The 10,106-nt window shown below is 47.1% G+C and overlaps 1 long non-coding RNA gene across 1 annotated transcript; it reads right to left on the bottom strand.

The window, feature by feature from the left end:
* Nucleotides 1-7,313, bottom strand: LOC106957540 (uncharacterized). The gene is made up of 2 exons (XR_001426973.1): nt 7,074-7,313; nt 1-548 (listed from the first exon to the last, which is right to left on the bottom strand). It is a non-coding gene; the product is annotated as an uncharacterized LOC106957540 (long non-coding RNA).
* Between the last annotated feature and the right edge of the window lie 2,793 nt (nt 7,314-10,106).

The raw sequence follows: 10,106 nt of genomic DNA, 5'->3' as shown, positions 1-10,106 counted from the left end.
TAGTTTAAGTTTGGTGTTGAGTATTACTCTTTGTATTATGTGTTTTCTGTTCAGCGTTACTTTTGTCCCTTAAGGGATACCGTAGTTAGGGCAGTGATGACGTCAACACCTTGCCGTAGCCAACGTTGCTGGTATCTGGTGGGGAAGTTTGGGTAACCGAGCCGCTGTGCTAACACGTGGGAAAGACCACAAGATATGTGTTCTCCTTAAGAGTGTGTTGTAGAGTAAGTTGTAATATTTGAGTGTTTACTGCAGCTAAATGAGTGATTTGAAGTTTATTTGTTTGCTATTATTTCACCTGTTGCTAAGTCCGAGCTATATGCTACGTGTGTATTGTAGAGCATTGTGTCGAACATGCATGTCTATTCTCAGTGGAGCAGAGGCATGGTTATTAGTTAACTGTGGAGTTAACTTGCCTAAGTTTGCTTAGTAATATTGACTTAGAGGTTTCCTTCTTAGTTTATCGAAGGTATAATAGCATGGTGTAATGATAGGACACCTTGAACTTATTTTCTGTATTTTTGTTTATTCTAGGAAACCACACACTCCTTCATGTAGACACATTTATGCCCATCCGTGTTCAGTGGATTATCTGTGATACAGTTTGGAATACAGAACAGTTAAAGGATCCTGCCTCGTGTCTTCATTAAACATCTGGTGCACCTCATCCAAACATCTGGTCCTGAGCTAAATCCTGGCCTGAGTGGTGTTCTGGCCAACACTCCAGGTTGAGAGCGGTGACAAACCTGAACAGTGCCCAACAGTCCTTCAACTTTAGAACAAACTCACTTACATTAATGGTCCTTCGAGCCGGATTCACTGCCTTACCCTAGTAAAGATGGATGAAAATCAGGACTTCAGAAGTGGTGCACGTCCTAAACGCCAGATTCGTCTCCCACAACGTTATGAAGATTACGAGCTTGATTTCAATGGTCTCAACTCTTACCAACACAGAGTGGAGAGAGGAAGGATGGCTACACAGGAGGGACTGGCCGAGAAGACCCCCCTCACCTCGCCATATGCTTCCCCAACAGCTGCTGAGGCATCGGTTCTCAGCGAACCTATAACACATTATGCAGTAGGGAGTCTGCTACGGTTCAAAGAGGAGCAATTAGCCCAATCGCTAGTCCCTGATGAAAGGCCAGCAAGGATATGGAGACATTCTACCCCCCCCAGTTCTTTACCTCCCACCTCGAATGAAGCTATGGCTCTAAGATCAGAGTTAGAAGAGCTCCAGCATGAAAGGTTCCTCCTTCAGCAGTCACAGCAGCGCATTTCAGCAGACCTGGCACATTTAAGAGCTATACAGACTGACATGTTACAAATAATGAATGTTGCCCATGAAGCTCAGCAGGAACAGCTTAAAGGAGCAGTATGCTTCCAGCCTTCTGACCCACCTGTTAATAATGAGGATGAGGAGTGGCCACCGCCACCACCACCAGCTTGGATGACTGAGGATGAGGAGGAAACACCAGTCCTGGAGCGCCTGGACAAAATGATGAGTGAGCTTCAGATTTTGAAAGGTGAGGCTTTGCTAACCAAACGCAATCAGTCATCAGCTCAACCAGCAACACAAATGGCCTCAGGTTATCAACAGACAAGGAACAACTATCAAACCAGCAGTCAGGTTCCTCTAGTAAACCCACTGCAGTATGGATCAACACATCCTTCAGCTACCACTCCAAGATTTAGCTCCACAACCAATTACAGGCCCATGAGCATTCAGGCTGCTCCCCCTCAGCAACCAATTCAGCAAGCACCTCTTCCGCAGACTCCTCGTGCCCCCCAAACAACCTCTCCAAATCCTGGGCCACCCTATCAAAGTTTCAGCTCAGATACAGCCTATCATGGTCCTCGTCCAACCATCCCTAACCTATTTCACAGAGACCCTGGTGAGTTTGCCCACCTGAAGATGGCTCTGGAGAACTTACTACCACCTGACAGTCCAGAGCTCTTCAAATATCAAGTTTTAGTGGACCATCTAAAGTTGGAGGATGCCAGATTGGTAGCGGAAGCTTACCTTCACTCTCCAACCCCATTTACAGATACCATGATGGCCTTAAATGAGAAGTTTGGACAGCCTCACCAACTGGCCCTGAGGAGGATTGCCGCTGTGATGGACTCACCTGACATCCGGCGTGGTGATGTTGTCGCCTTTGAGAAATTTTCTCTCCAGATTCAGTCACTGGTTGGCATGCTGAAGACGCTCGGTCCTGAGGGAGAGGTGGAGCTATACTGTGGCTCACATGTTGCTCGCCTGCTTAGTAAGCTACCCCCTGAGCAGCGAGCGGAATTCCGCAGATGCATGTTTAAGCAGTCTGGACGTAACCACACCCTTATTGATTTGTCGGACTGGTTAAAATATGAGTCTTGGTGTCAAGATTATGATGGCCAACTACCTGCCAGAGGACTAAGAGAGAAACCAAGCAGCCTGAAAGGAGAAGGAAGATTTGGGAAACGGTCAGTTGCTGTGCTCCATGGTGCGGACAGCTTATCTCAAAGCATTAAACCACCAAGTAATTCACTGAATAAAGCCAAGCCACCCCCTTATTGTGCCTTTTGTGACGTTAAAGAGCACCATTTGAGTCAATGTGCAGCCATAAGTCAACTGACAAAGGAACAGCTGGCAAATTGGATAAGGACCAACAAAAGATGTTGGCGCTGTGCACGTGCACATCATGCTGCACAGTGTAACCTGAAGAAGTCTTGTAACCTGTGCCGGGGCCGACACTTACAAGTTCTTCATGATGTCAACACAGGGCCATCAAAGGGGCCATTACCAGCATCACCCAGCCAAGAGAGAAGTGAGAATCCAACAGGGGTGTTGTATCTCGATCGACCAACAGAGGGCAGCCGAGTTCTGTTGAAAGTAGTTCCTGTTCTCCTTCGTCATGGTGTCAGAACTCTGGAAACCTATGCAGTCTTGGATGATGGGTCAGAAAGAAGTATGCTCCTGCCTTCAGCAGCTCAGAAACTGGGACTTCAGGGCACACCAGAGTCTTTGCCTCTACGTATCATCAGGCAGGATGTTCAGACACTTAATGGATCCTGTGTTTCCTTCACTGTATCCCCCAGAAACAGGCAGAGGACTCAATACCGCATCCATAATGCTTTCACCACTGAACGTATTGACTTAGCAGATCACACTTACCCTGTTGACTTACTCAGGAAGAAATACAAGCACTTGACTGGCTTGCCAATCCAGCCCTTTAAGAAGATAAAGCCTTTGCTCCTGATAGGTAGCGACCACCCACATCTCATTACTCCTACAGAACCTGTGCGACTTGGTCCACCAGGAGGTCCAGCTGCTGTCCGCACTAGGTTAGGTTGGACACTACAAGGTCCTTCCAGCGTCCTACACCAATTTGAAAGATCACAGCAGTGTTTAGTCACCTCCATTCCCCCTCAAGTGAGTGAGTTAATGAGACATGTGGAGAAGCTCTGGAGAGCAGATATCATCCCTCTTAGGAGTGATAAAATGGTGACACGCTCCAAGCAAGATAATCAAGCTCTGGGCCTCCTAGAGGCTAAAACAGCCCGAGTGGAAGTCGATGGCATTTTACGCTATGCCACCCCACTGCTGCGATGCAAAGACATGCCTCTCTTGCAGGCCACACCTGAGGCTGTCATGCCGAGCCTGAGAGGAGTGGAGAAAAGGCTTCACAAAGACCCAGAGAAAGCGGAGATTTACAAGGCAGAGATAAACAAACTGATAAAGGCTGGATATGTGCTGAGAGTGGAACCTAAAGAGCTGGAGAAAGGAGATGAAGTGTGGTATATTCCTCACCACCTCGTCAGCCACAATGGAAAGCATAGACTAGTATTCAACTGTTCCTTCCAGCACCGAGGTCAAACCCTGAATAATTATCTCCTTCCTGGCCCCACCCTCTGTTCCTCTCTGCTCGGGGTCCTTTTAAGGTTCCGTGAGCATGCCGTGGCGGTAAGTGGTGATATAAAGGCTATGTTCCACCAGGTCCGCTTACTACCTGAAGATCGCCCTCTTCTGCGCTTCCTGTGGCGTAACCTACAACATGAGGAACCACCTGCAGTGTACGAGTGGCAGGTATTACCCTTCGGCACCACCTGCAGCCCATGTTGTGCCACATTTGCTCTGCAACGCCATGCCAAAGACCACAGTCGGCCAGGAGAAGAGGTGAGGACTTCCATAGAGAGATGTTTTTATGTGGATAACTGTCTCCACAGTGTCCCAACAGCTGCCGAGGCCAGAGAACTAGTGGAGCAACTAAGAGCTCTACTGTCATCGGCTGGATTTCTCCTTAGGCAATGGGCCAGCAACGAGTCATGTGCCATCAGTCACCTACCAGAAGAAGATCGATCAGACAGTGCTGAGCTCTGGCTAGCAGAGAGTAAGACGGAGAGCCCAGAATCAACCCTGGGCCTTAGCTGGCACTTCGCTTCAGACATGCTTGGCTATAAGCACCGTCCAGTCCAGTATGAGGCTCCTACCATGCGCATCATCTACAGAGTACTGGCCAGTCAGTACGATCCACTGGGGTTCATACTACCATACACCACCAGAGCTAAGATGTTAGTCAGACGTCTGTGGGATAAGGATCGGGGCTGGGACGACCCCCAGCTGCCACCTGACCTTCTTCAACAGTGGGATATCTGGGAACGGGAGCTGCAGTTCCTTCCTGAAATCCGTTTTCCCAGACCATACCTACCCACTGATGTAGCCTGGGAGGTCAAAGGAAGAGAGCTGCATGTGTTCTGTGATGCGTCAGAGCAGGCTTATGGTGCTGTGGCGTATCTTAGAATGATGGGAGAGAATGATCAAGCACATGTATCCTTTGTTATGGCTCGCTCCAGAGTAGCTCCCAAACGTTTGCACTCCATTCCAAGGCTGGAGCTATGTGCAGCGCTTGTGGGAGCTCAGCTTTCTAAGCTTATCGAGGGTGAGCTCTCTCTGCATATTGAGAAAACAGTGATGTGGACAGACTCTACCACGGTGCTCACCTGGCTGCGATCTGAATCCTGCCGCTTCAAAGTCTTTGTGGGCACACGCATTGCTGAAATCCAGGAGTTGACTCATCTGCAGAGTTGGCGCTATGTGGAATCTGCCCAAAATCCTGCTGATGACATAACACGTGGCAAAACACTGCAGGAGTTAGCAAGACCAAACCGATGGAGTCACGGTCCTCCCATCCTACATCTACCGAGAGATCAGTGGCCGAAAGACCCCACTGATAGCCTTCAAGTCTCCCCAGATGCATCTGAGCTTCGCAGATCAACCTTCTGTGCCATGACATCTGCCTTCCCTGCCTACATGAGTCAGTATGATACCTGGCAGGAGCTGCTGGATGCAACAGTACAGGAGCTTCATGGGGCGGCAAAGGACATTTGTCCCACTGCTGAGGACTACCGTCAAGCAGAGAGGCTTCTCATTAAGAGGGCTCAACAAGAGAGTTTCCCGGATGAATTTCACCTTCTGACAGCAGGGAAACCAGTTCAAAGAAGTAGTCGTCTTTTAACACTGTCTCCAGAGCTGGATGAAAGTGGAGAACTGATAAGAGTGGGTGGCCGTCTACGTCGTGCCGAGGACCTAACCTTCTGCAACCTTCACCCGCTGGTTCTAGATCCCTCTCATCCAGTGACCAAGCTGCTCATTCAGGACTGTGACCGTCGTCTACGGCATCCCGGACCAGAACGAGTTCTTGCACAACTGCGGCGCCATTATTGGATCCTAAAAGGCAGAGAAGCAATTCGGCGCTTCCAGAGGACCTGCGCAGATTGCCAAAGATGGAGGGCGAGACCTACTGTCCCTAAAATGGCTGACCTGCCTGTAGCTCGACTCCGCCTCTTCAAGCCAGCCTTCTTTTCCACTGGAACTGACTGCTTCGGTCCCTTTGAAGTTAAAGTAGGCCGCCGTTTGGAAAAGAGATGGGGGATAATATTTAAATGTATGACTGTCAGAGCCGTGCATCTGGATGTACTGACCTCCATCGACACAGACTCCTTTTTGATGGCTCTGCGTCGGTTTATTTCGCGAAGAGGGACACCAGCTGAGCTTTATTCAGACCAGGGCACAAATTTTAGAGGAGGTGATACTGAGCTGAGGGAAGCGTTTTCAGCCATGACATTGGAACTTCAGCAACTACTATCTCCACACAAGATCCAGTTCCACTTCAATCCTCCTGCAGCTCCGCACTTTGGAGGCGTGTGGGAGCGAGAAATCCGCTCTGTGAAGACAGCACTATATGCTACAGTCGGAGCTCAGCCCGTCACAGAAGAGGTCCTCCGTACAGTACTTGTGGAAGTAGAGGGGATCCTCAACTCAAAGCCGCTGGGCTATGTCTCATCCGATGTAAGAGATCCGGATCCTGTGACACCAAACTGCCTGCTTATGGGGCGGCGGGATGGTTCACTGCCACAGGTGGTTTACTCCAAAGATGAACTTCTGAGCCGTCGGCGGTGGAGGCATGCCCAAGTGCTCACTGACCATTTTTGGGCACGGTTTATTCGTCTATATCTACCTGGACTTCAGACCCGCCAGAAATGGCAAGCCTCTACAGATGACATCAGAGAAGGGACGGTTGTCATGATTGTGGATCCTCATCTGCCCAGGGCTCTCTGGCCCGTGGGTCACATCGTCAAGGTTCACCCCAGTCCTGATGGACACATCAGGTCAGCAGATGTGAAGATTAAGGACAGAACTTACACTCGACCTGTGGCTCGGCTGGTGATCCTCCCTGCCATACCTGATGAGGACAGTGACCCCCAGGCGCAAGGTCGCCCTATCTAGAGTCTTTTGTTTGAGCAAATGTATTGTACACATTTGGGGGCGGCTGTTCAAAAGACCCTTATATATAGTTTAAGTTTGGTGTTGAGTATTACTCTTTGTATTATGTGTTTTCTGTTCAGCGTTACTTTTGTCCCTTAAGGGATACCGTAGTTAGGGCAGTGATGACGTCAACACCTTGCTGTAGCCAACGTTGCTGGTATCTGGTGGAGAAGTTTGGGTAACCGAACCGCTGTGCTAACACGTGGGAAAGACCACAAGATATGTGTTCTCCTTAAGAGTGTGCGTCATTGATGAGAAACCACACACACACCTTCATGTAGACACATTTATGCCCATCCGTGTTCAGTGGATTATCTGTGATACAGTTTGGAATACAGAACAGTTAAAGGATCCTGCCTCGTGTCTTCATTAAACTCCTGGTGCACCTCATCCAAACATCTGGTCCTGAGCTGAATCCTGGCCTGAGTGGTGTTCTGGCCGACACTCCAGGTTGAGAGCGGTGACAAACCTGAACAGCGCCTAACAGTCCTTCAACTTTAGAACAAACTCACTTACAACCAAACTAAAAATGTAGCTGGCTCAGAAATAACTAGCCAGCTAAATATATAGTTAGCAGGTAAATGTAGCTTGCCGATAACCGGAAGTGGACTACCAAAATAAAAGCTGGGTCTTTGAACCTCTTTATAAACTCTTGGTTTCTTATTATGTCACCGCTTTATGAGCGTCTCTGTTCCTTTTGTCTTGAACAACTCAGCTTAAAACAAAAAAGGTCGCATTAAAGGCAATACAGACGTTTATCAACGGATCTGAGATGACTGACCCAGCTTTTACTTTGAAAGTCCACTTCCACCTATCGGCAGTACTAGCTAAATATTTAGCTCAGAGATGCTAAATATCTAGCTAGCTCAGAGATAAATAAAATATTTAGTATGAAGCTAAATATTAATTAGCTTGCTAGCTTAATATTTAGGTTGGAGCTGAACATTAAAACAGATCTTATACAGAGCTGATTGATCTGGTTTTTCAATCAGAACCGATCTGCTCATATCTGGAACATTTAGATGTTGAACCCATTTTGTGCTGGTTGGTCCAGAACCGTAGTGGGTTCTGCTGTTAGGGCTGGCTGATCTGGAAAAGTCTGTCAGTGGTCATAATGTTCTGACTAATCTGAACTTGTCATGTTTTGCTCATTCGTGATGTTTAGTGGCAGATCATAATCAGAGCATCTCAGGACAGATCATGTTTCATTTGTTAAATCTGCATTTTCTCTTTCTGAGTCAGAATATTAATATTAAAGTTGTGTGAAAATTTCTCTCCTATCATCATATGAACTGTTGGGAAAGAATCTAATTAGAGTTGGAAGAAAAATCTGTAATTAATCTGTTATTGGCCCTGAAGCAGTTTGTTGTTCTCATAAAGTTTCTCCTCCTAAAAGGAATAAAAAACCTTCATCATGTTGGCTCAGAAATGCAGATTCAAAACGAATAAAGACTCAAATCTCATCCGCAGTTGGTTCTGCTCTCCTGCTGTTGATGTCTCCAAACAAATGAGCTCAAATTTATCAGCTGCAGCTAGCTCAGGTAGCATTAGCAGTTAGCACAAAGATAAACTGATGTGTGATGAAGGTCAACTCTGATGTTTCTTCTTCTTTTGTTATATTTGAAAACAAACAGACAAGATGGCAGCGTTACCATGGAAACTGATGTATTGTTGGCAGCTGGTCATCGGACTAAAGTGGTCCAATCAGGAACGTTGGGGCCAGCTCCAGTGCAGACAGGACAGAGACAGGTGCATTATGGGAAGATGTAACGGTCAGGAAGACGAGAATGCAGAACAGAGGAACCGGCAGCGACAACCAAAACAACGAAACCACACAGGAAGCAGAACGAGAAAATAAGAGAAACATCTGATTACTGCAGCTTGAAGGTCTAGAAACCTCCAGCTGCCAAACGAAATGTCACAAAGCAGAGCGAGATTTCGTCAGATGTTGATGCTGCGCATGGCTGTAATAAACAGGAAGTAGAGGAAGCGAACTGAACCAGAGACTTCCTCCCTCCGCGCTGGAGGTTCGGTGCCTCTGGTACGGCACTGACCCAGCAGTGGATGGGACGGTTTGCTACGTCAGGACTTATTCAGGAAATGTGTTTCCATCGACTCTTTTTCAGAAACGCCAGAAACCATCTAAAGGATAGAAACGTTTTTGCGAACTTGGGAAAATTATTTTGAATTTTTCCGTTTCCATCAACCTTTTCTAATGTGCACGGCTACTGAGCGGGAATGAAGTCCTTCACAAAGTAAAGCAACAGAAAACCTGTGCTGCTGTTTACAGGCTAAGCCGCGATGCGTTCAATGGATGACCAAAAAACAGATTTTACAGCCATTTCCTCACTGCTACATTGCAGATAATGATGCTGAAAGGAAAGGCGGGAACTGAAACTGTTGCGTTCTCTTTCCCATCCTCCATGTTTCCCATCATCAGGACATTTTTCCTCAGGAAGTCTTCCTGCTCAGTGGGACGTTCTCATCTGTGGATTCCATAATCTGACCAAAACAACTGAATATTCTGCTGTTTGGTTCGCAGAAACCAGATTATCCTGCTGAAAACTGCGACGAAGATGAATTATAAAGTGAAGTTTTCTGAACATCGATGCAGGAAAATCTTTGTTCTCACTGCGGCTGTGACCGCTTGGTGAACTTGCAGCCTGGATGACGAGCTTCAGGAAAAATAAGATGATTTCACACCTTTTGAATTTGTTTCCCATCTTTGAAGCTTGAAAGGAAAAGCCGTCTCCCCTCCGAGGTGAGGGTCTCGGCTCTTTCTGTCCTCCTTTCCTCACTTATTACACCTCTTATCTGCTTTTCCTTTTCCGTATTCTCTGCCGTCTCATTTCCTCTCGCTTCTTCTCCTCGACGCTCGCTGAGGAGCAGATGATGTAAAAACTCTTCCAGCCTCTGCAACAGCAGCCTGAGCCCAGTTTAGTTTTATGTCTAGACGTCTATTACTCACAGATTAGTGAGGAGAAAAAAGCTGCAGCAGTTTGTTGATTGGAGGTTTGTCTGCAGGAGATTCACGTCTGGGAGGAAAAACCTGGAAAAACGAAAACATCTTTAAACTTCTGTGGGTCCAGCGAGCGTCAGGCTGCAGGGAGCCGCGCGTAAAGCTACACAGGAAAATATTACAGCAACATTTTGGTTTATTTAGCTGGAAACAATTGGAGGCTCATTTTTTCACTGGGGATTTAGACCACAGATTAAATATTTAAATCGCAACTAAATGTTTAAATCTTATAGTTTACAAACTAAATATTTAGTTCCAACTCAAAATAAATGAAATGTTCAGATA

The sequence above is a fragment of the Poecilia latipinna genome, unplaced genomic scaffold (assembly GCF_001443285.1).
Source record: "Poecilia latipinna isolate Pla-1442-1.1 unplaced genomic scaffold, P_latipinna-1.0 Scaffold913, whole genome shotgun sequence".
Classification (NCBI taxonomy): domain Eukaryota; kingdom Metazoa; phylum Chordata; class Actinopteri; order Cyprinodontiformes; family Poeciliidae; genus Poecilia; species Poecilia latipinna.
The sequence above is the reverse complement of the archived record's forward strand: the minus strand, read 5'-3'. Positions and strand labels throughout refer to the sequence as shown.